At 43.7% G+C, this 21,427-nt stretch overlaps 1 long non-coding RNA gene across 2 annotated transcripts in view; it reads right to left on the reverse strand.

Annotated features, from left to right (window-relative positions):
* LOC142109203 (uncharacterized) overlaps positions 1–21,427 on the reverse strand; it is a 29,942-nt gene that overhangs the window by 978 nt on the left and 7,537 nt on the right. For both annotated transcript variants that reach the window (XR_012680309.1, XR_012680308.1), the window contains exon 2: positions 513–578. This is a non-coding gene — a long non-coding RNA (uncharacterized LOC142109203). The remainder of the gene's footprint in view (positions 1–512; positions 579–21,427) is intronic.

A 21,427-nucleotide genomic window follows, 5' to 3' on the forward strand; every position in this document is an offset into this window, starting at 1 on the left:
CTGGATATGAGAGATCAGTGAAGCTCCCAGTGGCGCACGCAGGGGGGGTTTCTGGTTCTCCAGAAACCCTCCCCGAACCAACGGTACTGTACAGCAGCCGCGGCGCTGTCAAAGAAGCGTCCGCGGCAGTGCTTTATTGTAGTATAATACAGCACTGCCGCGGATGCTGCTTGACAGTGCCGCGGCTGCTGTAGAATTCAAACGCGCCGAAATGGAGCTGCTGCGCATGCGCAGCAGCCCCTCTCGCAATATTTTTTTTTCCGGGGGGGCGGAAACCCCCCCTTCTAAATCCTGCGTTCGCCCCTGGCTCCCTACTTCAGTGAGTGTGCAGTGGTGGGAATATGTAAATGTGATGTCACTAGGTATCACATGAGCTACACTGTTAATAGCATGGGCAGTGCAAAGTCCTGACTAAGGAAGACAGTCACCCAAATTCAGGACTGGCCCATCAGATTCAGGACAGTTGGCAGACTGTCCTGCTCTCTACTACCTGTTTTTGCCGCTTTCACTACCTGCAGTTGCTGTTGTCTTAAGCTCAGTTGCTTTTCTGGATGCAGAAATGTCAAAATGTTGAGATCCTGTTTAAAAAAAAATAGACAGGTAAAGACAGAACTATAGAAATCCCCAACCAGCCTCAATGTTAAATCAATAGCATCAGCGTTTAATCATTAGGTCTCACTCTCTGCAATCATCCCCAACTTTAAATTAATAGTATTCAAATTTAATAAATAGAAATATTTTACTCCAACCAGCCCTAACAGTAGATGAATAGTATTCACATTTAATAATATAAATATCCCCCCTAGCTCCAACATCCCCAGCATCCCCAACATTGAATTAATAGAATACACATTTAATAAATAAACCTATTTCCCCCCAAAACAGTCCCAACATTAAATTAGTAGTATTCCCATATAATAAATAAAAGTATTCCCCTCTCCTCAAAAAACCCCGCCAAAAAATGAAGAGCATTTACTTAACAAATATACCTATTCCACACAACCATAAGCAAAATTAAATAGTTTGTATTTACATGTAATAACTAGCCCTCTTTCTCTGCACGTTCAGCCCCACATTCATGAACATGATTCACAGACAGACTTTCTGTGAATGAGAAGCAGTTCGCAGCTGGGATCATCAGCACTGGCTGGCCCCCCAGTCAGTCCGGGCCCCTTACAACAGTACCCCCTATTAAAGATGAATAAGTTGATATCCAATCAGGTTGTGGTTCCAAAGCACAAAAAAGTTTGTTTCACAAATTAAAGTAAGTTCAAATGTATAACCAGTATTGTGTTCAATTGTTGCTAGTACCAACATTGAGATTCAATCCAGAATGTTCTCTTACCAACAGCAGTGCATGACAATTAATACTGGAATTTAATAAGGGGTGTAACTCACAGTTGTGACATCATACATAGATATTGTACATACAGAAGTGTCAGATTACAATTGTAACATCATACAAGGATGTACAAAAAGAAGTGGCAGTTTATAAATGTATCATCATACATAGATACCGAACACAGAGTCATTGGTTACAAGATACATTGGTACAAGAAATTAAAGCTTTCCCACTTCTGCTGAGTCAACGTCTTGTAACACCATTTTTTTCTAGTTATTTAACAATATAAATGACAGTCAAATATAATAAGAATAAGATTACACACATTGAATTGTACTACAATTTTTTTTTTTTTTTAAACAAGTGTTTATTAACGGTCAAAAGAAAAAAGAATTAACAGTGCAAAGGATACATGTTATATCAAACAAAATATATTCAGCACATTCGATAGTGAAGTAGAAGTCTCCGTGCTTCAGAGATAAAATAGCACAGATTCAATGAAATAAAGACCGGCATTTCTATTTTTCAAAGAGAAGAAAAGAAAAGGAGAAGGAAGAGAAAGAGGAAGAAAAAAGAGAAAGTGAAAGGTGGAGAGGGAGAAGGGGAGGTGCGTGGGAGATCCCTCTTGAGTCAGAGGCAATGAAATGGGAGAGGAACGGGTTACGTAAGGGTAGGGGGTATGATTATGTAAAGGGGGAGCGGTATTGGAAGTGAGACATCCAGGGGTCCCAGACCTTGTTAAAAGATTTGGCTGTCTTTCGCATAATGCTAGTCATGTATTCCATCTTATACGTATGCCAAATCCTATTAGTTACAGCGGAGAATGAAGGGGGGGCAGCCTGCCTCCACTCTATGGCGATTTGACATGTGGCCGCTGAAATAATGTGACGAGCAAGTTTATTTTGGTGTCTAGTGGCCGAGGGGAAACCGAGGGGAAGAATAAAAAATTTAGGGTCGAAGGGTAAGGGGATTTGAATTAACATTTCTATCAATGCTTTAATTTCGCGCCAGAAGGGAATCAGTTTCGGGCAGTCCCACCATATATGTAAGAAAGAGCCCGCACCAGAGCATAGACGCCAACACCTGTCAGAAGAATCCGGGAGTATATTTTGTAGCTGAGTAGGTACATAGTACCACCGGTAGAGAAGTTTGTAAACATTTTCCTTTATTCGGACGCAGATTGAGCTGGAGGCAGCATTGTCCCGAATTTCCGCCCACTCCTCATCGTCAAGAGGAGAGTCCAGGTCATGTTCCCATGACATCTCATGAGGGTCTCGAGGAGGAGTAGAGGGAGCAATTAGTTCAGAGTAGATAGTAGAAATAAGACCTGACGTCGATGCCTGGCGCAGACACAGTGTTTCAATTGTTGTGAGATGTCGAGAAATAAGACGTGGTTTGAAGAGGGAGTGAAAATTGCGAATTTGCAGGAATTGATAAAATATCCGTCTGGGCAGGCCAATTTTAGTTTGAATGTCCGTAAATTGGGGAAATGTTATATCGCGGGTTATGTCATTTAGGAAACGTATCCCTCGGGAATGCCACGGAAGGAATGCGGAATGGTGTAGACCAGGAGAGAAATCAGGGTTATTAAAAAGTGGGATAATTGGTGATGGCTGCGGAGAGAGACCATAGAGCCTGATGGATGAGTCCCATATAGCCAGAGAGTGGGAGATTATGGGATGAGACTAAGCTTTTTTGGGGCGACGGGCCCTTGGAGTCCACAGAAGGGAGGCAGGAGTAAGCATCCCCAGACTTTCCGCCTCTAGTGTCACCCAGACCCTAGCAAAAACGGGACCGTTCCATAGGACACATTGAGCGATTTGGGCCGATAGATAGTATTTTTTAAAATTAGGTATACCTAGACCGCCACCCCGCGAGGATCTCTGTAGGACCCTGAGTCGTACTCGTGGGCGTTTACCTGCCCAAATAAATTTAGAAGACTCAAATTGGAGGAATTTAAATACATAGGGCGGAATTCGGATAGGTAAGGTTTGAAAAAGGTATAACAGTCTGGGGAGAATATTCATTTTAACAGAGTTTATACGACCTATCCAGGAGATAAATTGGAGGGACCAGGTGTTGAAATCTTTCTTAATTTGGGAAAGGGTATGGGGGAAATTAGCTTGGAATAGATGGGAGAGGTTTTTGGTAAGGAAGACCCCAGAGTACTTTATTTTATGGCGATGCCAAGTGAAAGGGAATGTTTGATCTAGGATTGCTTTATCTGTTTTAGAGACATAGAAATTCAAAGTTTCAGTTTTGGCAGGGTTAATTTTATAGCCCGAGAAGTGTCCATAAGTATCTAGTTCCAAAAGGAGGGGGGGGGGAGAGAGGTAATGGGGTTGGACACGCTAATGAGGACATCATCTGCATACAAAGCAATTTTGCCTTCCGTAGAACCGACCTTTATACCGGAAATAGAATGGTTGCAACGAATTCTGGCTGTTAAACGGTTCGATTATAATGGCGAAGATCAATGGGGAGAGGGGGCAACCCTGGCGAGTACCATTAGAAATTGTAAATGGTTTGGAGGTTAGGCCATTGACTGAAACCGTAGCAGAAGGGTTTCTATAGAGAGCCAAAATACCAGTTAGAAACCTACCGCAAAAGCCCATGGATTCGAGAACCCTCCTCATGAATGTCCAAGAGATACGGTCAAACGCCTTTTCCGCGTCCAAGGCCATCATGAGGGAGGGCAGTTTTCCGTTATGTATAGAGTGGAACAAATTGATGGATCTTCTAGTGTTGTCGGGGGCTTGTCTCCCTGGGATGAAGCCCGTTTGGTCCGGATGAACCAGTTTGGGGAGCAGGGGGTTAAGCCTGGTAGCTAAGATTTTAGCGTAGAGCTTGAGATCTACGTTGAGGAGGGAGATGGGTCTATAGCCCGCACAGTGGAGAAGGTCTTTCCCAGGTTTGGGAATTACTGCAATATTGGCAAGCGTGGTAGCAGAGTCAAAGGAAGCCCCCTCCAGAATTTGGTTGTAAAAGAATGTTAGATAAGGAACAAGGTCCGCGGCAAACTTTTTATAATACTGTGCTGAAAAGCCATCAGGACCGGGGGCAGAGGCGGGTTTAAGGGATTTTATAGCTAATTTTACTTCATCTGCAGTGATGTCCCCATTTAAGCAAGTGAGCTGGGATTGAGAGAGGTGTGGAAGAGGGGTATTAGCTAGGTACAACTCCAACGAATCCGATAGGAGATCCCCCCGAGGAGGGGAGCCAGGAAGGTTATAGAGGGAAGCGTAGAAGTCTCTAAATTCCTTAACAATTTCTAGAGGGTCATATGTTACTGAATTAGTGGAATTCTTATGGAGTTTGTCAATAGCTCCTCGGACACGCCTTTGACGGAGCTTCTGAGCTAACAATGAATCCGCCTTGTCTGCCTTATCATAGAAGCGTTGCTGAAGTTTCTGTAATATGGATGCTGCCCGTCAAGACAGAAGGGAATTAAGCTGGCCCTTTAAAGAGTTAATTTGTGTTAATAGAGATGGATCAGGGACCAACTTATGCTGAGTCAGAAGAGTAGAGATCCGTTGCTCTAATGAGGAGATTTCTAGGGCGGCTTTACACTTTACCTGCGAAGCAACACTTATGAGTCGCCCACGAATGGTAGCTTTGTGAGCTTCCCATATTACGCCAGGTGCCAATTCCTGAGTGGTGTTCTCTTGAAAGTAATCAGATATAGCTGATTTAATGTCCATAAAGGAGGAAGTATTTAAAAGCAGGGAGTCGTCTAGGCGCCATCTAAAGGGGCGGGGATGATGGTGAAGAAGGTCGAGAAGAATGTATACCCCCGCATGGTCAGACCATGAGAATGGGACAATGCCCGCTTGAGTTGTTAGGGGTATCAGAGATTGGGAGATATGGATCATGTCAATGCGGGAGTATATCTGATGGGGAGCTGAGAAATGTGTATAGTCTCTCGCAGTGGAATTTTTAAGGCGCCAGGTGTCATGCAGGGAGTGTTGTAATAGCAAGGCAGACAAGGTGGAGGAGCCCTTGGAAGAGGGTGTGGGGATTCCGCGAGGGGGGGATGTAGGACCTATGGAGAAGAGGGTCCAGGACAACATTAAAGTCACCTCCTAATACAATGTGACCCTGGGCCAATCGCTCAATGTGTCGAAATAGAATTGGGAAGAACTGAGCTTGATCTTGGTTAGGGACATAGGTAACAACTAATGTGGTCGGATAGGAGCGGAGCGTGCCCATTACTAGTAGGAAGCGACCCTCCGGGTCGGAATATGTTGAGGAAAGCTGAAATGGAACCTTGTTGTGGATGAGAATCGCAACCCCCCGTTTTTTACAGTTAGCTGAGGCAAAAAAGGTCTGGGAGAATTGCTTACCCTGGAGTTGTGTGTGTGAACCTGTAAGGTGAGTCTCCTGGAGGAAGACTATGTCCGCCTTTTCCCTTCTGCAGGCTCCAAGGACTATTGTGCGTTTGCAGGGGGAGTTGAGACCGTTGACGTTAATGGAGAGAAGTTTCAGGGTCATGGAGGCCAAAGTGATGTATTCGTCGCTAAATGACTCATCTGGGAGCTGTAAAAATAAGAGGGGTAGGACCAAAGAGCTTTAAATGGGGGGGAAGGTGAAGGGGGAAGAGGGGAAAGGGAGGAAAGAGAAGAGACAGCCACTAGAAGAGGAAAGAGAGAGAGAGAAGAGGAAAAAGAGAAGAGTAGTCCAATTGGGCAGAAACCCTTTAACGGTGGGATCCAGGAGGGATCCAGACATATTGTTAGTAAACATCGTATAGCTAAACAAAAGTCGTATAGGGAGCGTGGGGGGTGGTGTAGATACATCTAATCAGGTTAGATGGCTTTGTCTAATAAACTGGATACGGCCATTGGAAGGGGATTCACATCCACAGGTTATCCAGAGGCATAGATAAGTTGTGCAGCAGGGGAGGGGGCGGGGACAGGGAGGGGGGGGGAGGAGGGGAGGGAAAAAGGGGGGAAAGGGAAATAAGAAAATAGAGGGGGGGGGAGGGTGATGTGAGCAAGGACATTTTATACATTAATACAGTACAATGGAACAAAATGAGATAACTTGTTTCAGGTAAGTAGAGAGTACCCTAAAATATAAGATTGTAATAACAACAACAATTGTAACATCTGAACGAGAACAGAAGATTCCAAAACCTAAGACTGAGATGTTTGGAATAAAGACATCCAGCTAAAGTTATAGGCGGGAGTTATATTTAAGACGGTGTCCGAATTGAGGTGCAAAGGGAAAATACAATATAAAATGTAAAAACTACTATATTGGGCAGATTGCAGATAGGAGAGTAAGATCTGCGAGGTGTAACCTTCTGCTATAGGCACCTCCGGACCAATGAGTATGGAAAACAATAAAATAAGATATACTAGAACATCTAGACATTTCAGGCTGGAGAGTCATCTCGAGCTCGACGACGAGGAACCTTAGACCACTCAGGAGTTGGAGGTGGAGGTCGGTCTTGCCTTAGGGTAGCGCTGGACAGTGATCTGGAGTCGGGAAGAATGTTCAGCTTGGCTAGTATTTCCTGGCCTTGGTCTAGGGTGTTAACGTGATGAGTGGCGTTTGCTGCAAAGATTTGGAGTTGAAAGGGAAACCCCCAGCGGTAGCGAATATTGTGCTGGCGTAGGATCTTAGTGACGGGCTGAAGAGCTCTTCTTTTTTGGATAGTAGAAGGAGCAAGGTCTTGGTAGAGTTGTATATCCATGTCTCGAAAGGGAATTGAAGTGGAGTTCCTTGTGTGAGTTAGAATACGCTCTTTGATGTGGTAGTAGTGGAAGCGCACAATTATATCACGTGGGGGTTGGTCAGAGGCTGGTCTGGCTCTGAGGGCGCGGTGCGCACGGTCCATCATGCAGTCAGAATCTGATAGACCTGGAAGTAAATGTGAAAAGAGGTCTTTGAGAAACGGCTGAATTTCAGATGGTGAAATGTCTTCGATCACGTTACGGACTCGAATATTGTTACGCCTGGAGCGGTTTTCAGAGTCCTCTTGTTTTTCTTTTAAGGACTCGACTTCATCATTTAGACGGGATAATTTCCTGTCAAATGTCGCTTGGGAGCGACAGAGGTCGTCCGTTTTTGTTTCTAGAGTATCAGTACGCGTCCCCAAGGAGGAGAGTTCCAGTTTGAGTTCACTGACTGCCTTTGAGAGTTCCTGTTTGAAGGCTTCTTTAACCCCCTCCAATAAACTTGTCATGACTGCCTGGATCTGAGGATCTAGATCAGATGGTGAGGACAGAAGTGAGATTTCTGAGGTGTCAGTAGAGGCTTGCGAAGCTTTATTTTTGGTCCCGAAGAAGTTAGACGTGGCAGAGTTGCCTGAGGGTTTTCTGTTCTTCTGCGACATGCTGTTTATGTTGAGGGTATAGAAAGGTATATAGGGCAGGAGGATGATGAGGTTGAGGGAGGAGGAGGGTGCTGCACAGTGGAGTTTAGAAAATCATACAGAGTGCATCAGGCCCAGGTAGGGCATTGAAGATTACTGCATACTGCAAGGTAGATATGCAGGCGGGTGGTGAAGGTAGCACAACATAGGTAGATTATCAAGCTAGTATCGATATGCTCCAACTTGTTATGTTGAATAATCACCACGTCACAGTGGAGAGCTGGAGGCAAACACCAGGCAGAGCTATATCCGCAGGAGTAAAAATGAACTTAAGTGTCATTGACATCTAGCTGTTATGAACATCAGTAAAGCGCATTTCAACATTCAACTAAGTTTTGGATATATCAGAAATAATAGTTATTCAGTTCAGCCACTAGATGGTGATAGTGTTCAGAAATATATTTGCAAAGAATCCAGACTAACTTTTGACCACAAGATGGCAGTGGTGATTTTTTTTTTTTTTGTATAGCTAGCTATGGATCCGTCACGGAGAATTGCTACAGCTTGAATTGAATGCTAATAAATATGTGGCTTTCACTGTGCAGAAAGCTAGAAGTGAGTCAGTGTATAAATATATGGTATTTAGGCAATGGTAGGCTGGATATGACAATGACTTCCAGAAGCTCACCTGACGATTGGAGACAGACGTGACTGGAGATCACACAAGCTGTGTCAAGCTGCAGCAGTGCCCAGACCACGCTCCCCGGGTCGGCTGGCTCCAAAGCGTGTCTTTTATGCAAGGCTGACTCTCTGCTTCAGTGAAACATCAGCAGAGGTGCCGGTCAAATGATGTTGCCGGAACTATGTCTCAGCAGCGTAAGGTGGACTCCGCTTCACAGCATGTGGCACACGCGGCAGGTAGGTAACCGAGGGCGGGTGGGGTTAGGCACAGGTCTGTCCCAGACTAGCGGCTCTCTAGGTGCCAGCGCTGTTCTTCTCCCTCCCAGCCTGGATATAATCAAATAAGTAGGTATTACCTTGTCACCCGCACTTCTCCTCCACCGGGTACTGGGTTTTATAAATAGGTGCGAGACAGATCCGTCCCTGTAGTCACTTTTCGCGCCAAAATATTCAGGGACTTCTGGCTCTGCTGCCGTTCGGTCAAAAACCTCCAGCTATGTTTCAGACTAGCCACGGAGGGCTCTGCTGCCCAGGGATACACTGCTCAGGTGTTATTGTCAAAGTTAAAGTTGTTTAAACTTCTCTCTCTATTCTTGGTTGCCGGAGCTATCAGTATCCACGTCCGGCCATGTTGGCTGCTAAGCCACTCCCCCCGAATTGTACTACAATTTTATTGCTGATTCGATTGACTTCTATCACGGAATACACAGGAATGGTTGGGATCCTTTGCAATCTGCCTGGTTTAACTCTACCCGCCACAGAGGCGCGGAGTTTAACAAAGCAAAGGTTTTAACCAGGGACCCCTTGAAAGGAGCTTAGCAGGCTGCAGGACATGAATATTTGACACCATATTGCCAGAACAGGTGCCTTAAATAGTCTGGAGGAGGAGGGGAGAGTAAAAGGTAATCAGCCAACAGCTGAATATGGAAATCTATAAAAGACATCCACAGACTCGAAAACCAAGTGGGCTGCCACCATGTCACGGCTCAAGGTAATTTGTGGATCCCTTTGCCACTACTTAGATGTTATCAGTAGCGGATGGTGGAGATTGAACAAAACACAGAAGATGATAGTAGCGTTGCAATATAGTATATTGATAGATGGTATCACAGCAACAGTATAAGATATGTACAACTCAGCAAGCTGAGTACACGGCAGTACAAGATACAATGAAATCACAAAAGTACTTCAGTTGGTAACTAATGGCAACAGCATGGGAGATCGACAATATGACAGTTCAAGGCAGAGGTGATAATCAGACACTTGGACCCTTCAAAATACACACAGCAATAAAGGTGAACCACTGACACAGCAGAAAGTCCAATAAGAATAGTAAATAGACTTGGCTGATCCAAATAGATAATATGATTCACTTAGCAGGTGGTATGGGTATCACAATAGTTCATATCAGCGGCACAGAGACCGTTATATGCAGTCCAGGAACTTGAGTATAACAGGACACATGCAATAGGGTGTTGCCTATAAGTAACAACGTGAAGACAGAAAGCCAAACGATGCGAGGAACTAGAAGTCACAAATGGTCCGGTTCACATGTAAGCAAGAGTTCATCAATTAAATAAAGAACAGCTGGTAATGCACACAACTTGAATTGAGGAACTGGCCACTGGCTCGGCAATGTATTCAATAATTACAGTCCAGCAACAATAATCAGCAGAGTAGTAATATAGCCGTGCCAGACCTAGAACCACAGATGACAAGGTAACTTGATTGTAGTTCAATAAAGAATATAGGCAGCCGAGCAGAAAGGTAGTGAGCCAAATATGAGGGCAGATGTAATAGGCAACTCACGAGACAGTTCAGTGTGCAGATGGAAATCAACGGATAGTTTCAGCAGAGCCGATGAGAGCAGTGATGACAAGCAATCTCGGCAACCGATAACATCCAGGAGATAGTCAAAAAGTCAGGTATGCAGCCAGAACCCACGGCAGTGTAACATAAGTAGATTCAGGAACTAGCATGGAACTACAAGTGCCAGGTGTAGTGGTTGTAGATGTAGAAGTCCAGTACACCGGTAACAGCAGGAATGGATTCAGTAAGCAGCGAGGAACTACAAGTATCAGATGTAGTGGTTGTAGATGTAAAAATCCAATACACAGGTAACAGCAGGAATAGATATAGTGAACAGCTTAGACCAAGGCAAACTAAGTAACACGAAGATCAGGCAATGAGCCCATAACCTTGGGAGGTTCATATAGTGCTCCAGGACCAATGAGGTTTAGGGAGAGGTCCAGCTCACAGTAAGTAGGAACACCTGTGAAAGCAATGTCTCTGAAGCAGGAGCAAGCAGGGTCATGATTCTTAAAGGGAAAGTCACAACGCCGGCACCTGACTATGGGACTGGCGTGTGACACACCATTGCAAGTTCGCAGCATTGGAGCTGTGGAAAGTGAGCCTGACAGAGGAGGTCAGGCCTCTGCAGCGAACTCCTGTAACTAAGACGGAGGGTCTGGCATGTGACATCCCCTCCTTTAAAGGGTGGGCACTGAACATCCTACAAAGAACTTGTTGTGGAATTTAGCATGGAGTTTCTTCAAAAAGAGGAGGAACGCAGGTCCTGCAAGGAGGAGGAGTCACAGGAGGATGTTGAGAGGAGGAATTTGGGAATCCGATCCAGAATAGGATGATTTTCCAGTTCTTAAGGATTCTGAACGCCTTCAAATGCTCGAAAGATTGAGTCAGCTTTTTTTGTTCCTATACCCCCATCTAATAGTAGTATGAAGATCAAATCAAGAGAAAAACAGACCAGCTGGCTTGGCGACAGTTCAAACATTGAGTAGAATGTAGATAAAAGCAGATTTATATAATCAGTAGAGCTGGTTACAGGAAAACAAGAACCTTCAAGAAGTATGAGTTTAATGGCTAGAAGTTCCTAATCTTCAATTTCCTTTGGCTAGAAGAAATTTTAAAGAAAAGAAGCCACAAGGATACAACTTCCCTGTGGAAAATCTCTGAGAAAGAATGGCTCCTACATCAACTAAAGAAGCATCAACTTCCAAGAAGAATGGCATAGTCCTGTCTGGTCGTTTCACGGACAGGAGCTGAAGAAAATGGCACTTTGAGGAAATAAAAGCTTCAGACACGGCTGCGGTCCAATTCTTAACATCCACTCCTTTATGAGTGAGGGAAATGAGGGGAGCGGCTAATGTAGAGTATCACCAGATAAATTGTCTGTAGTAATTGCCAAATCTGAGAAAGCATTGGATAGCATTGAGGCCCACAAGCTGTGGCCATTTCAGAATGGCACAAACTTTTTCTGTATCCACTTGAAAACCAGAGACAGAGACAATATACCCAAGAAAAAGCATTGAAGTAAGTTTGAAGGAACATTTCTCTACTTTACATAACAGTCAGTGTTTTCGTAAACGAGACAGAACCTCTGAGATTGGAAGGCAGTGAGAGACCAGATCAACAGCAAGGGGGGTTGGGATTCCACATAGAATTGGTGGCCCACTTTCCACTCCGATGTACTCGAATATTTCCATGCCTGTGACACCTGTGCCTGGCATAAGATACCATGAGTCACCTCTGGGTTTGCTTTTTCCTCTCCCTATTTCCGATGCTCCCTGGTCCACTATCGCAATGGACTTTATCTCGGAGTTGCCAGTGAATCATGGTTTCAACACCATTTGGGTCATGGTAGACAGGTTCTCAAAGATGGCCCACTTCATTCGTCTAAAAGGATTGCTATCTGCTTCCGAACTAGCCTCCCTGTACATTAAAGAGATTTTCCTCCTCCACGGATATCCATGGGAAATCATCTCAGATGGAGGAGTCCAATTCATCTCCAAGTTCTGGAGGACCATTCCACTGATCCATGTAGGAGATAGAGTTTGGCTGTAACCTGAAACTTCAAGTATCAGTCATGAAATTGGCTCCTCTCTTTATTGGTCCCTTCCGCATCTCCCAGGTCATCAACCCTTATACAAACTTCACTTGCCCTCATCCTCAAAATCCATAATGCTTTTCATATTTCTCTATTTAAATCTCTAGTCCTCAACAAATCCTTCAAAGAGCCCTCCTTCCCTTCTCCTCGAAGGATGGATACCGGAGGCTAATATGAGGTTGAACAAATTCTGAACTTTTGGACACTCCAAATAAAGCCCCAATACTTGCCGCTTTAAAAAAATAAATCTCATTGTCGCAATTGTATATTACGTGAATTCCACTGTCCGGCATTTTCACCAGCCACAATTTAGGTCAGCGATGCCGGACATGTATTCTGTGTGTGTTCTTGTAAATCTATATACTTTCCATGTCGGGTTTATGGGAATAGGTATTTTTTTGTCATTATCAGCATCGTAAATTCGTACGACACCCAAAGCTCCAAGGGTGTGGCACCCATTGTGATGTGAATTAAAAAAGAAGAAGAGAAGAAGCTGATTCTAAATCAGGTGCACAAACAGTCCTTGAACAGGGTTGGACTGGCCCGCCGGGGAACCAGTGTATGCCCCGGTAGGCCCCGACCCTGATGGCTCCCCTCTTCGTTGGTAGTTGGAGCAGGTACCTTTAAGAGTGTGAATGGGGGCCAAAGAAGCATGGCAGAGTGTGAAGGGGGGCCAAAGCAGCATGGCAGAGTGTGAAGGGGGCCAAAACAGCATGGCAGAGTGTGAAGGGGGGCCAAAGCAGCATGGCAGAGTGTGAAGGTGGGCCAAAGCAGCATGGCAGCGTGTGAAGGGGGGCCAAAGCAGCATTGCAGCGTATGAAAGGGGCCAAAGCAGCATGGCAGAGTTTGAAGGAGGGCCAAAGCAGCATGGCAGAGTGTGAAGGGTGATGAAGGGGGGCCAAGGCAGCATGGCACAGGATGATGAAGGGGGGCCAGGAGAAGGGGGGAGCAAAAGCAGCATGGAGAGCGCAGTGTGATCATAAGGGGGCACAGCATGGCGATGAAGGGGCACAGTAATGTGTGTGTGTGTGTGATGGCACAGCGGGCTTGTGGTAATGTAATGTGTGTGTGTGTGTGGTAGCTGGTGGCTAACTAATGGGTGCTATTTTGTTTGTGGGGTGATGGTGGGGCAATTTAATTTGATAGTGGGGACTATTAATTTAAGATGGGGTGGTTTGAGGGCTTTTAAATGAATGTGGGGATGAGTTTGAGGAGCATGAGGTCTATTTATTAAATGTGAATATGAATTATTTAATGGCAGTGACGAAATGGGTATATTTATTATACGTAAATGCTATTAAGTTATTGCTGGGGCTGTCTGGAGGGAGGGAAATATGTTTTTTATTAAATGGGAATACTATTATTTTAATATTAGAGCTGGAGGAAAGCCTAAGTATTAATCGTGGTCCTATTGATTTAACGCCGGGAATGGTTGGAATTTTCTACATGTACCCATTTTTTTCCAAACAGGGCCCTCAACTTTTCAAGATCCAGACAAGCCACAACTAAAGAAACCAGCAGCCACAGCTGGTGAAAGAGATAAGAACAGTTAGGAAAGTGTCAAATGTTCTGATTCTAATGGGACAATCCCGATTTTTGGTGACTGTTCTGCCCAATCTAAGGGGCAGGTCAAGACTGTGTACTGCATTCTTTATATACTACACTATGGTACTAGCTGTCCTTCGTGGGCTGACCACTCCCCCTCTAGTGTTTGGTCTTGCCTCTATTATGGCTGGCTACACACCCTCTGGTGGGCCCCTAGCGTTGCAGTCCCCCGGTGGGCCCTTCATGCCCCAGTCCGCTACTGTCCTTGAACATATATGTTTTGTGTTTTACATGTAACCCTGAAATGTTGTTAAAATATAACTTTTATTTATAATCATAAATAAAATTTCAACAAAAGCAGCAAAATATTTAAGCGATAAAGTGAATAAAATAAAGTGATTCTAAAATTGCTGTGTGTGTCCCACAATCTTTTTATTTGTTCTCATTTTCACTTTAATTAATATTGAAGGGTTATTTCATTTTAATTATAATTTATTTATTTGCCCCTCAATCCTTATTTGGATTTGGATCTCCTGTTAATAATAAATAGAATTAATTGGCTTATTAAGTTACAATCTGACCCTCTATATCCCTGTCATCTATGATTCCCTTCTGATCTCTTATAAGGGTTGGTCACTCACTAAAATAAGAATTGAGGGGCAAATAAATAAATTATAATTAAAATGAAATAACCCTTTAATCCTAATTAAAGAGAAAACGAGAACAAATAAAAAGATCGTGGACACACACACAGCAATTTTAGAATCACTTTATTTTATTCACTTTATCACTTAAATATTTTAAAACTTTTAATGTATTGACATTTTATTTGTGATTTTAAATAAAAGTTATATTTTAACAACATTTCTTGCTTACATGTAAAACACAGAAGAACATATATGTTCAAGGACTGTTTGTGCACCAGATTTAGAATCAGCTTCTTCTTTTCTTTGGTTTTTAATTGATGTCAAATATGGCTGGTTGATAGCACCTTTACTTGAATCAAATTATTTAAGGTAACTATAGAAATACAAAATTGAATAAATTAATATAAATATTGATATAGTACTAAAGAGTCTTTTCAAATTATACTACTGCAACAATAATATTTTCATTCACCATTGCGATTTGGCCATGCCCTCATTGTAACATGTCACACCCCCTGTTCTCTTTGAAGTTGAGGCAAGGTGGGGAGATATGCTAATGTCACATCTACTCCCATTGCGTCTCATTACCCCCTCCCTCTAGAATATAAGCTCTCACAGTCAGGGCACATTAGCCCATGTCTTATGTCTGTCTGACTGTCTGTCCATCAGTTTCAATGGCTGATGGACAGACAGTCCATCAGACCAACAGAAACTGGTTGAAAATGTTCAGATGCAGATTCAATGTCATGTATCAAACTGATTCTATACCAGGAGCAGTTGGTGGAGTCAGGATGGTGGACTGAACCCCACAATAGCCAAATAGTTGGTCCAGAGGTGGAAAAATCATACACAAAGGTCTGTGTACACAGGCCAGGGAAGGTATTCACACAGGCCAAGAAAGACAAAACAAGGACCAAATTGCAGACAGAAGTCAAGGCAGGTGGCATGCAAAAATACGTCCAGGCAGAGATCAGGGCAGTATAAAACATAAAATAATATTTCACTATCTTTTTTGTGACTACATACGGAGATGCTTATTATAATTTTTAATGTATACTAATAAAATATTTTTTGTTTTATATTACCCTATTATCCCTTGAGTGCCCCATAAACACATGCTCTCTTTTCTTGTCAAATTGTATATTTAGTACCTCTGTTTGGGTGCACCATCTCTAGTATGATGGGAATATATTAAAAATGAAAAATAAAAATTCCCATTACTTCTGATATATATATCCCATCTTCTAGACTAGTGGGATTTCTCCTGGTGCGCTATAGTTGTTTACTCTAGCGATCAGGGCAAGTCACAATCAATAGACGGTTATGGTGGAAGCTGTTGTCAAAGTCGAATAATTGGATGAAAGAAAGTATATTGATTAATATTGTTTTACCGTGCGATCAGTACGCCACATGTTATGACGCAATTGCACGATAAATAACGCAGGCATACACTTACACATTCACTTGTACATAGTTCATTTTTATAATACTTCCAACCCACAGTCGTGGGTTGAACAAATGTTATTGAATTTATAGTTATATATAATAATGATAAGAAGCACTTTATTGAGATCTAAGGTTCAGGTTACAGGAAACATATAATTTTTGATGTCATTCTAATCCCCTATTTATCCGTAATGATTCCATTCCATCGGCTATGAGATCGCACCTTGTGTATGCTAGTTATGGAATATAGGGAATTAGTGATCAGAATGGTATTGTGTGTATAATGTAAATAGACCAGCTTGAACTAGCTTTCGCGGTGTATGTATCGGCTGTACTTATTTATTTAATTGTTATTCTTTTGCTTTGCTAATAAATTGCTTTGTGGTTGGAACTACATAAATCGCATATTCAATGATTATTGGTAAACAACAAAATAACTTTAATACTGTTCAGGCAAAGTTTAAGGCAACTAAACAGGACAGAATTAACAGGAACCCACATCCTTATAATGGGCATATAGCCAGAATGCTTCCTGGGAGCTGATCCCCCACATCTGTATTCAGCAGTAGTGTATTCACATGATTGTATTTCAAACTAAACACCCAGAAACGTCTATAATAACCAAGCTGCTGGCAAGTAGGAACAGATTCTAGGTGGTATGTGCCTGCGTCCAACACTTGTGACAGTTCCGCCTCCATTAAGAAAGGGTCAGTGGACCCTTAACATGTTTTTTTTTTGTTCTCTGGACACGTCTTTTGAAAAGACCTTTCAAAACACACACACTCAAAAACCCCTACAACCCCTCAAACAGGCCATATCCTTAGATAAATATGTCCATGGTCTAGTAGGCACCAGTAAAGGCATCAATTCACCCAAATGTCCTTCTTGTCTTGTTTTTCACAAGCAGAAACATTTAAAGCATTTTAAAGGAAGGTCAACTCACAATTTGGGACAACAACTGAATAGTCACACTCATGCCAGTGTGAGAACTTGGGATATTGTATTTACAGAGGAGCACACTGGAAGGTGTAGGGATGTGATACAAAGATAAGTTGTTACACAGAATACACTGAGGTGTTTGACACTGTAGGCTAAATGCAGTGGGTCCAGAACACAGGTGTGGGGGTTTAGTAACGTGAAATGGAGTATAGAGAGTTTATAGGCACTGCCTGAGCAGCGGGAAGCATGTACTAAAGCACACGGATGTGTTGACATTGGTTGAACAGCACGTAACGTGCAATAAGGTACACAGAGGTGTTGGCAGTAAATACATGGATACAACGGAGTGTATCACAGTGACCCTGTACAACAGAGATGGACAGAAAGTCTATTGGTGTACACACACACTGCTGACAAAAACTAGCAGATGGTATTGGCATAACTAAATACACTGGCATGGAGTCTAAGACCCCCACCGGACTTCACCATAGATCCCCTCAAGAGTATAAGGACTGTGCTCAGTGAAGACCCAGGTTCAGGGCCAGTGTAGTTGGTTCCCTTTGTGAACACAGCAGAATACTTAGCTGGTATAACACTGCAGATGAAAATCTGGGTATGGCTATGCTCACTGTCAGACTGGGGCATGAAGGGCCCACCAGGGGACTGCAATGCTAGGGGCCCACCACAGGGGGTGTGGCCAGCCATCATAGAGGCGAGACCACTAGAGGGGGAGTGGTCAGCCCATGAAGGACGCTAGCACTATAGTGTAGTATATAAAGAATGCAGTGTGTATGTAAAGAGTACACAGTCTTGACCTGCCCCTTAGATTGGGCAGAATAGTCACCAAAAATCGGGATTGTCCCACTAAAATCAGAACATTTGATAGACTGTCCTACCTGTTCTTGTCATTTACACCACCTGTGGCTGCTGGTTGCGGCTTATCTGGATCCTGGAATGTTGGGGGCCCTATTTGGAAAAAAAAATATGGGTGCATTTAGAATATTCCAACCAGCTCGGGCGTTAAATCAATAGGACCCACGATTAATACTTAGGCCTTCCTCCAGCCCCAACATTAAAATAATAGTATTCCCATTTAATAAAAAACATATTTCCCTCCTTCCAAACAGCCCCAGCAATAAATTAATAACATTTACGTATAATAAATATACCCATTTCCCGCAACCGTCACTGCCATTAAACAATTCATATTCACATTTAATTAATAGACTTCATGCTCTTCAAAGTCAGCCCCACATTCATTTAATAGCCCCTAAACCATCCCATCTTAAATTAATAGTCCCCACTATCAAATTAAATTGCCCCACCATCACCCCACAAACAAAATAGCACCCATTAGTTAGCCACCAGCTACCACACACATTACATTACCACAAGCCCGCTGTGCCATCACACACACATTAGTGTGCCCCTTCATCACCATGCTGTGCCTCCTTATGATCACACTGCGCCCTCCATGCTGCTTTTGCTTCCCCTTCTCCTGACCCCCCTTCATCACCCTGTGCCAAGCTGCTTCTGCACACCCCTTCTCCTGACCCCCCTTCATCATCCTGTGCCATACTGCCTTTGCTCCGCCTTCACTCTCTGCCATGCTGTCTTTGTTCCCCCTTCACTCTCTGCCTATGCTGTCTTTGCTCCCTCCTTGCTTACATTCCTTCACTTACCTTTTCTATCGGCTACTTTCTTCTCTTCTCTTCTTCTGTCTTCTTGCGACTCTTCTCTGCACCGCTCATCACTGAACGTCAGGCGTGATGACGTCATGCCCGACATTCAGTGCGGATGGAGCAGACAGAGAAGAGGGAGGAGGGGCGCCACGATCATGTGAGTATGGGTTTTTGTTTTTTGTTTTTTAGTGTAATATTTCTTTATTCAGTTATATGGTTAGATAAACAGTTAAGCACTTTTTCATAACAAATCACCTGAATGCATACATATTTCTGCAAAAGATATCAGAGAGAAATTTTTACCATAGAATACAAAAAAAAGAGAGATTAAAAAAAAAAAAAAAAAAAAATAGCAAGAGGGGGTTAGCCCCGAAAAAGAAGAAGAGGGAACCTGGCGAGTCCACCTGAGCTACGCCAGATAGATAGGAAGAAGGGGGGGGGAGCTTCTTAACTAAAAATGTAGTCAGGGTTGGGTGCTGTCAGCTAAAGGGGTGTAGATTGGACTCATCAACGATAATAGTTTCCCGGACTCTTGGAATTCAAACCACCTACACCATAAGGTGTAGCATTCCGCAAATATCAGCTCATCCATTGTTCTAAGGAAATCTAATCTCAAAAGCCACTCTCTTGTAGATGGGCAGGTAGAAGACCTCCAATGGGTCGGGATTACTGCTTTGGCAGCTGAGATGAAGTATTTCACAAATGATTTTTTGAAGCTAGAGATTGGTGAGTTGGTTTTGATTGGATCAGATCCGCCAGGTCTCTTTCCCACTCTCTGGTAAAACTGGGTAGGGAGTTAAACAAATTTTCAATAAGGAGAGTGTAACTAACAGATAGAAGGTGAGGTGGGCATTTGGAGGCTTGACACAACGATCCCCCTTGCAGGGAAGACCTGAAGTCAAAAAATATTTAATTTGGAGAATTCTCCAGATTTCTGTGTTTGGTAGCTCCCATTCAGATTGAATTAATGCAAAGAATGACACACCAGTAAAGTAAATCAGCTGGCCGACACGTGTGACCCCCATTTGGACCCATGATTTAAATGGACTGACTGCCTCTCCTGGCAGAAAACAGAGGATTGTCAAAGATGGGAGACAGAGGAGAAAAGGGTGAGGATTTATGAGTTAATGCTCTGACCCTTGACCACCTTGAAATTGTAGGACCTATAGTAGGATGTTTAATAGCAGGTAATTGTTAGGAACCCCTGCAGTCAGCACGACAAAACCCGAGTCTACTCCGAAAGTCTGGTGTTCGCTGGAGCCCCTAGTGGTGGGGACAGACTTGGCTGCAGACGAATGGAGGGTCGTGAAATGTGCACTGACTGGGGAGAATCCAGGGGTGGAGTGTAGTAGTAAACAGCAGAGTGAAATCCAAGCAAGGGTCAGGGGCCGGCAGCACACTGCGAATCCAGATAACTAGCCGAGGTCAGGGGTCACAGGCAATACAACAAAGTCCAGAGACAAGCCAGGGGTCATACACGGGAAATCCAATCTAGAATACAGCACAGGAGCAGGAAAACAAGGAACAGGAGCCTAGCTACACAGGGAGCTATAACTGGCAGTGAGGCTCTGTCTTCACTGCCTTAAATAGTGAGGAACACCAATAGAAAGCAGAGGCCAGCGAGACTCCTCCCCTGATTCTAATGATCCATGTGTGAGGCCATACTAGCCAAAATTGTCCAGTATGTAAGGACACTAAAGATGTGTATAACAATAATGTATGACTGCTGCAAAAAAACTAAAGTTTTAATTCCTTCTGCGCGCATGCGCCCGGCCGGCTATAGGACAGCTGGCCGGGCACTGTGGCAGAAGAGACAGAGCGTCCTGGTTGTTGCCCAGGCAACCGGGACGCGGAGGGCGGAAGTGACGTCCCGGTCGTCAAGGAGACGGCCGGGACTTCTGGGAGAACCGGAAGTGAGCCGCAGCGGCCCGTCGGGAAGCTGCGGCTCGTAACAGTAATTTACTGAACCACGGGGTGAACCAGGGTGAAGAGGGCAAGTTCGTACCTTCTATACTAATCCACTGGGAAAACCCCTCTCCTCTCCTGGAAAAGAGTAGAAAAACACACTGCGGTGGGGGGTGGCTGGGGGAGAGCGACCAAGGCAACCACTAACACATAAATATTAAAGAAGTAACTTCGGAGGACTAGCCTTCAATACAAACTTGGCTGAGTGCAACATAAACATATAAGATATTGAGAACATTACTGAGCAATCCTCCTCTACATTGGCTCCTAATAATTAAATATAGATTAAAGTAGGTGATAGCAGAGCCTTTGGATGGACCCAAAGTTGACTAATGGAGTCCATCTATAAGAAGGGGGATATAGAGGGCAAGGACTACGTCTAGTAAGAGTAACCTTTGGAAAACCTTAGTTGGAGCAAAGGTCATTAGGGAGCATCAAAGACAGTCAATTCAACAAAGTTTAACAGCTGTAAATCATGTAGAGACGGTCTTATGGACGATCCAGAGGGCCTGTAGAGAAAAGAGCAAAAAGGTAAAGAACCCAAACAACCATAATGACATTATTAATGAGTGAGCCTTGAGAGCCCGACCCATGCAAAGATCTGGACAGCTAGGGGACCCTAGTTGAAGAAGAGCGAGACGCTTTATTCAGGTATCTGGGTCTCAAGGAGGAGTCTGTCTCTGTCTGTCTAGGATATCGGTTAAAGGCTTAAGCATGCATCTGAGTTGGAGAGTATGCCAAGAGAGGTCCTGGAAAATTTGAATTTTGTGACCATTATAGTGAATTCTATCGAGAGAACTCATCTTTTGAATAATTGCCTTTTTTTGGGTATAATAATGGAGGCGACAGATAACATCTCTTGGTCGATCTGATTGAGCTCCACGTGGTTTCAGGGCCCTGTGTGCTCTGTCAAAAGGGATAAGCGTGGATTGGCCTTGAACTAAAATTTCGTTGAAG

The sequence above is a fragment of the Mixophyes fleayi genome, chromosome 1 (genome assembly GCF_038048845.1).
Source record: "Mixophyes fleayi isolate aMixFle1 chromosome 1, aMixFle1.hap1, whole genome shotgun sequence".
Classification (NCBI taxonomy): Eukaryota; Metazoa; Chordata; class Amphibia; order Anura; family Limnodynastidae; genus Mixophyes; species Mixophyes fleayi.